Here is an 8,235-nt window from a genome sequence, read left to right as displayed (position 1 = left end):
CCACCTGTACATCACAAGGATTTGCTCCACACTCTCCACCACTGGGACATTCTCACTGTCCACCACATGGATGTGATCCCCACTGTCGACCAAAGTGATGTCCATCCCACTATTGACCACAGGGATGTGCTCCCCACTGTACACCGCAGGGACATACCCCTCACTGTACACCACTCGGACATCCTGCCCAATGTCCATCACAGGAATGTGCTCCCCACTGTTTACCACGAGGACATCCTCCCCACTATCTACAACAGGGATTTGTTCCCCATGGTCCACCACAGGAACATCCTCCTAACTGTCCACACAGGAATGTACTCCCCATTTTTCTCCATAGTGAATTCCTCCTCACTGACCTCAACTGGATCATCCTCCCAACTGTCTACCACAGGGACATTCTCCCTACAGTCCAGAACAGTGACATCATCCCCACTGTCCACCACAGGGATATACTCCACAAAGTCTAAAACAGGGACATCTTCCCGATTGTCCACCACAGGCATTTTTTCCTCTTGTCCACCACAGGGACATCCTCCTCACTGTCAATCACATGAATGTGCTACTCACTGTCCCCCAGAGAGACATTCTTCTCTGTCCACCACAAGAATGTGCTCACTAGTGTTAACCACAGAGACATCCTCCTCACTGTCCACCACAGGAATGTGCTCACCAGTGTCAACCATATTGATGTCCTCTGACTGTCTAACACAGGGATATGCTCCCCACTGTCCTCCACACTGATATCTTCCCCACTGTCCACCACAGGGACATACTTCCCACTGTCCACCACAGGGATATGCTCACCACTAGGCACCATGGGGACATTCTCTTCAATGTTCTCCACCAAAATATGCTCCTCACTTTCTACCACAGGGACATTTTCCACAGTATCCATGACATGGGCTAACTCCCCACTGTCCACCTCTGTGATGTGCTCCTCACTCTCCAGTTAGGTACATGCTCCTAACTGTCCACAACAGGAATGTGCTCACATGGGTCCACCACAAGGATATCAACCTCACTGTCCACCACAGGAATGTGCTTACCAGTGTCAACAATAGGGACATCCTCCCCACTGTTCACCACAGGGATGTGCTCTACACTGTTCACCACAGGGACATCCTCCTCACTGACCACCACAAAAATGTGCTCATTACCGTCCACCAAAGGGACATTCTCCCCACTGTCCGCCACAGGGATATGCTCACCACTGTCCATCACAGAGACATCCTCTACACTGTACACCACAGTGATGTGCTCCCTAATTTACACCACAGGGACAGTTGCTCCACTGTCCACCACAGGGATTTTTTTACCATTTTCCACCATGAGGATATCTACCTCACTGTCCACCAAAAAATATTCTCACCAGTGTCAACCACATGGACATTCTCATCACTATCGAACACAGGGACATCCCCCACAGTGTTCCACCACAATGATGTGCTCCCCACTGTCAATCACGGGGACATCTTCCTCACAGTCCACCACAGGTACATCCTCCCAACTGTCCACTACAGGGATATTCTCTGCATTGTCCACCTTAGGGACAACCACCTCACTGTCCTCTACAGGGATGTACTCACAAGTGTCCACCACAGGGACATCCTCCTCACTGTGCAACACAGAGATGTGCTCACCAGTGTCCACAACAAGTACATGCTCCCCACTGTCCACCAGAGGGATGTGCTCATCTCTATCCACCACAGGGACATCCTCCTCACTGTCCACAGAAGGGATAACATCCTCAGTATCCACCACAAGTATGTGTTCCTTACTGTCCACCACAAGGGAAGCCTACTTTCTGTCCACCACAGGAATGTGCTCCCCACTGTACACCACAGGGACATCCCTCTAACTGTACATTAGAGGGACATCCTGCCCACTGTCCAGCACAAGGATGTCCTCCCCTCTGTCCACCACAGGAACATCCTCACCACTGTGCACCATAAAGATGTGTTCCCCACTATCCACCAAAGGGACATCATCCTCACTGTTGAACGCTGGGACATCCTCCCACTTGTCCACCACAAGAATGTTTTCCCCAGCGATCATCATAGGGACATCCTCCTCATTGTCAACCACAGGGATATCCTCCCCGCTGTCCACAAGAGGGATTTGTTCCCCAATATTCACAACAGAGACATCCTCCTCCCTCTCGACCACAGGGACATCCTCCCAACAGTCCACCACTGGGACATTCTCCACACTATCCACCACAGAGACATCCTCCCCACTGTCCACCACAGGATATGCTCCCCACTGTCCAACACAGGAACATCCTCTCCACTGTACACTACAGGGATTTGCTCTCCCTTTCCAGCACAGGAACATCCTCCTCACTGTCAACCACAGGGACATCCTCACAATTGTCCACCACAAAATGTGTTCCCCAGGGACCATTACAGGATCATTCTCCTCACTGTCCACCATAAGGACATCCTCCCCACTGTCCAAAACAAGGATTTGCTCCCCACTCTCCACCACAGGGACATTCTCCTCACTGTCCTACAGAGGAATGTGCTCCCCACTGTCCACCACAGGAATATCCTTTCAACTGTCCACTTTTGGGACATTCTTCCCACTTTCCACCACAGGAACATCTTCCCCATTGTCCATCACAGGAATGTGCTCCCCACTGTCCAACAGAGGGACATCCTCCCCATTGTCCACCACAGGGATTTGCTCCCTCTTTTTCACACAGGGACATCCTCCTAAGTATCCAACACAGGAATGTGCTCCCCTCTTTCCATCAAGGAACATTCTTCTCACTGTGACCACAGGTTCATCTTACCTGCAGTCCTCTACAAGGATGTGCTCCCCACTGTCCATGACAGAAACACCCTCCTCACTGTCCACCACAGGGACATCCATGCCACTGTCAACCTAAGCGACATCTGGCTGTCAACTACATGGTCATCCTCCTCACTGTCCATCACAGGAATGTGTTACACACTCTCCACCGCAGGAACATCCTCCCTACTGACCACCACAGGGACATTATCCCCCTGTCCACCACAGGGATGTGCTCCTCACTGTCCGCCACAGTAACATCTTCCCCACAGACCACCAAATGGATTTGCTCCTCAATGTCCAGCAGAGGTACATCCTCCTCACTGTCCACCACAGGAAAATATTCCTCACTGTCCACCACAGGGTCATTTTTACAACTGTCCACCACAAGAACATTCTCCCCACTCTCCACAACAGGGACATCCTCCTAACTGTCAACCACAGGAATGTGCTCCACACTGTACACCACATGGACATGCTCCTCACTGTCCACCACAGGAATGTACTCACCAGTTTCCACCACATGGATATCCTCCTCACTGTTCACCAAAGGAATGTGCTCCCCACTGTCCACCACAGGGACATCCTCCTCACTGTCCACCACAGGAATGTGCTCACCAGAATACATGACAGGAACATCCTCCTCACTGTCCACCACAGGGATAGCCTCTTGACTGTTTGCAAAAAGGGTTTGCTCCCTTCTGTTCACCACAGATATATCCTCCTCATTGATCACCAAAGGAATGTGCTCCCCACTGTCCACCACAGATATATCCTCCTCACTGTCCACCACAGGAATGTGCTCACCAGAATACATGACAGGGACATCCTCCTCACTGTCCACCAAAGGGATAGCGTCTTGACTATTTGCAAAAAGGGTTTGCTCCCTTCTGTTCATCACAGATATATCCTCCTCACTGTTAGCCACAGGAATGTGCTCACTAGTGTCAACCACAGATACATCATCCTCACTTTCCAGACATCCTCCTCAAGGTCCCCTAAAAGTATGTGATCCTCACTGTCCACCACAGGATCATCCTCTTCACTGTCCAGGAAAGGAAGGTTCTAAACACTGTGCACCACTGAGATATCCTCCTCATTGTCCATCACAGAACTGTGCTCTCAACTGTCTACCACAGGGACATCCTCCTCATTGTCCACCACAGTAACATCCTTTTCACTGCCCACCCCAAGGATGTGCTCCCTGCTGTCGACCACAGAGACATCCTCCTCACAGTCCACCACAGGGACATCCTTTTCACATTCCACCACAGGAATGAGCTGACAAGTGTCCAGCACACTTGCAGCTTCCTCCTTGTCCAAAACAGGTATGTGCCCCCAATGTCAACCACAGGTACATCTTCCCCACTTTCCACCAAAGGGACATAATTTCCACTGTCCACCACAGGGATGTGCTTCCCACTGTTGACCACAGAGACATCCTCCTCAATGTCCACCACAAGGATGTGATCCCTACTGTCCATGACAGGGACATCCTCCTCACTGTCCACCACAGGGATGTGCTCCACACTATCCACCACAAGGACATCCTCCCCACTGTTCACAACAGGAATTTGTTCCCCAAGGCCCACCACAGGGACATCTTCTAGACTGTCCACACAGGAATGTGCTCACCATTGTCCTCCAAACGGAAATCCTCCTCACTCTCCACCACAAGGTCATCCTCCAAACTTTCTACCACAGAGACATTCTCCCTACAGTCCACCACAGGAACACCATCCCACATTGTCCACAACAATGATTTGCTCCCCAAAGTATACCACAGGGACATCCTCCTGAAAGTCCACCACAGGTATTTCCTCCCTATTGTTCACCACAAGGACATCTTCTCACTGTCCATCACATTAATGTGCTACTCACTGTCATCCACAGGGACACCCTTCTCTCTGTCTACCACAGGAATGTGCTCACTACTGTCAACCACAGAGACATCATCCTCACTTTACAAGACACAGACATCATTGTCAGTGTCCACCACAGGAATGTGCTCCCCACTGTCCAACAAAGCAACATCCACCTCACTATCCACCACAGCAATGGGATCCCCACTGTCCAACACAGGGTCATCCGCCTCACTGTCCATGAAAGGAACGTTCTAAACACTGCACCACAGAGACATCCTCCTCACTGTCCATCACAGAAATGTGCTCCCAACTCTCTACCACAGAGACATCCTCCTCACTGTCCACCACAAGGATGTGCTCCCCGCTGTCGACCACAGGGACTTCCTTCTCACTAACCACCAAAGCAACATCCACCCCACTATCCACCACAGCAATGGGATTCCCACTGTCCAACACAGGGTCATCCTCCTCACTGTCCATGAAAGGAACGTTCTAAACACTGTGCACCACAGAGACATCCTCCTCACTGTCCACACAGGAATGTGCTGACAAGTGTCCACCACATTGATATCCTCCCCACAATCCACCACAGGGACATGCTCCCCAATGTCCTCAGTAGGGACATCCTACCCACTATCCAACACAGGGATTTGCTAACCACTGTCTACCACGGGCACATACTCTCCACTGTCTACCACAGTGATATGCTGCCCAATACCCACCACAGTTACATCCTCCTCACTGTTCACCACTGGTACATCCTCGCAACTGTCCACCACTGGGATTTGTTCACCACTCTACCCCACAGGAACATCCACCTCACTATTGACCACATGTATGTCCACAGGAATATCCTCCTCACTGTTCACTATCGGGATGTGTTCCCCAATGTCCACCACAGGGACATCCTCTCCAATGTCCTTCACAGGGATTTGCTCACCACTGTCCACCACAGGGATATCCACCTCACTGTCCACCACAGGAATGTGCTAACCAGTGTCAATCACATGGACAACTTCCTCACAGTCCACCACAAGGATATCCTCCTCAACTTCTACCACAGGAATGTGCTCACCTATGTCAACTACATTTTCATCCTTCTCACTGTCCAAAACAGGGATGTGTCACCCACTGTCCACCACATGTACCTCTCCCCCCACTGTCCACCACAAAAATATGCTCCCTACTGTCCACCACAGGGGTATCCTCCCCACTGTGCACCACAAGAATATCCTCCCATTGTCTACCACAAGAACATCCTCCTCAATGTTGACCATGGGAGAGTGCTCCCAAGTGTCCATCACAAGGACATCCTCCCTGCTGTCCAACACAAGGATGACTCACCAGTGTCCACCACAGGAACATCCTCCCCACTGTCCCACAGGGATTTGCTCCCCACTGTCCACTCCAGGGACATCCTCCTCACTGTACACCACAGGGACATGTTCTCAACTGCCCACCACAGGGACATCCTCCACATGGTCCACCACAGGAATGTGTCCCCAATGTCCTCCACAGGGTCATCCTTCCCACTGTTCAACACAGGGATTAGCTCACCAGTGTCCACCACAGGGACATTCTCCCTACTGTCCACCACAATGAGGTGCTCCCCAATGTCTACCACAGAGACATCTTCCTCACTCTCCACCACAGGGACATCCTCCCAATTGTCCATTTCAGGGACATTCTCTGCATTGTCAACAATAAAGATGTCCTCACCACTGTCCACCACAGGGATGTGCTCTTCACTGTCTACCACAGGGACATCCTTCCCACTGTCTACCACAGGTGTTTGCTCCCCACTGTCCACCACAAGGACATCCTCCTCACTGCCCACCACAGGAATGTGCTCACCAATGTCCTCCCACAGGGACATCCTAATCACAGTTCAGCACAGGTACATCCTTCCAACTGTCCACCACAGGGAGTTGTTCCACACTCTCCTCCAAAGGGATATGCACTTCACTCTCAACCACAGGAACATCCTCATCAGTATCCATAACAGGAACATAATCCTCATTGTCCACCACAGGGATATCCTTCTCACTGTCCTCCACTAGAGTGTGTTCCCCACTGTCCACACATGGACATCCACTTCATTGTCCACCACAAAGACATCCTTTTAGCATCCACCACAGGGATGTGCTTCCCAGTCTCCACTACAGTGACATTGTCCCCACTGTTCACCTCTGGTATGTGCTCTGCACAGTAAACCACAGGGATATCCTTCTCACTATCCATCACAGGAATGTGATCACCTTTGCCCACGACATGGACATCCCCCTCACTGTCCACCACAGGGAGATCCTCCCTGCTGTCCACCACAGAGATTTGCTCCCCATTGTGCACCACAGGGACATTTTACACACTGTCGACCACAAGAATATCCTCACCAGTGTCCACCCCAGGGACATCCACCTCACTGTCCACCACAGGGACATCGGCCTTATTGTCCACCAGAAGGATGTGCTCCCTACTGTCCACCACAGAGACATCCTCCTCACTGTCCACAACAGCGACATCCTCCCAACTGTCCACCATAGGGACATTCTCCCTACTCTCCACCACAGGGACATCCTCCTCACAGTCCAGCACAGAAATGTGCTCTGCCCAGTCCACCACAGTGACATTCTCCTCACTGTCCACCATAGGGATATGCTCCCCAATGTCCACCACAGGGACATCCTACTCAATGTCCTTCACAGGGATTTGCTCACCACTGTCCACCACAGGGATATCCACCTCACTGTTCACCACAGGAATGTGCTCACCAGTGTCAACCACATGGACAACCTCCTCACAGTCCACCACAGGTGCATCCCCCTCAACTTCTACCGCAGGAGTGGGCTCACCTGTGTCGACTACATTTTCATCCTTCTCACTGTCCAAAACAGGGATGTGTCACCCACTGTCCACCAGAAAGACATCTTCCACACTGTCCACAAGAGGTATTTCTTACCCACTGTCCACCTCAGGGACATTCTCCTCACTGTCCACACAGGAACATCCTTCTCACTGTCCATCACAGGGACATCGTCGCAACTGTCCATCTAAGGGATATTCTCCCCTCTATACCACTGATATATCCTCCTCTCTGCCCTCCAAAATATGAGCTCCCAACAGTCCACCACATGAACATCCTACCACTGTCCACCACAGGGACATCCTCTCCACTGTCCACCACAGGGATTTTCCCCACCTTTCCACCACAGGTTCATTCTCCCCACTGTTTACTACAGTATTTGCTCCCATCTGTCCACCACAGGTACATCGTTCTCACTGTCCATAACAGGAAAGTGCTCCCCAGTGTCCACCACATTGACATTCTCCTCAGTGTCCAACACAGGGATATGTTCCTCACTGTCCTCCACAGGGACATCTTCCCCACTCTCCACAAAAGGGACATATTTCCCACTGTCCACCACAGGGACATTCTCCACATTTTCCCCCACATGGACATCCTCCCCACTGTCCACACAGGGATGTGCTCCTCACTGTCCACCACAAGAAAGTGTTCACATGTGTCCACCACAAGGACATCAACACCACTGTCCACCACAGTAGTGTTCTCACCATT

The sequence above is a fragment of the Grammomys surdaster genome, unplaced genomic scaffold (assembly GCF_004785775.1).
Source record: "Grammomys surdaster isolate TR1022 unplaced genomic scaffold, NIH_TR_1.0 123241, whole genome shotgun sequence".
NCBI classification, from domain to species: domain Eukaryota; kingdom Metazoa; phylum Chordata; class Mammalia; order Rodentia; family Muridae; genus Grammomys; species Grammomys surdaster.
Note: the sequence above shows the minus strand (reverse complement) of the source record.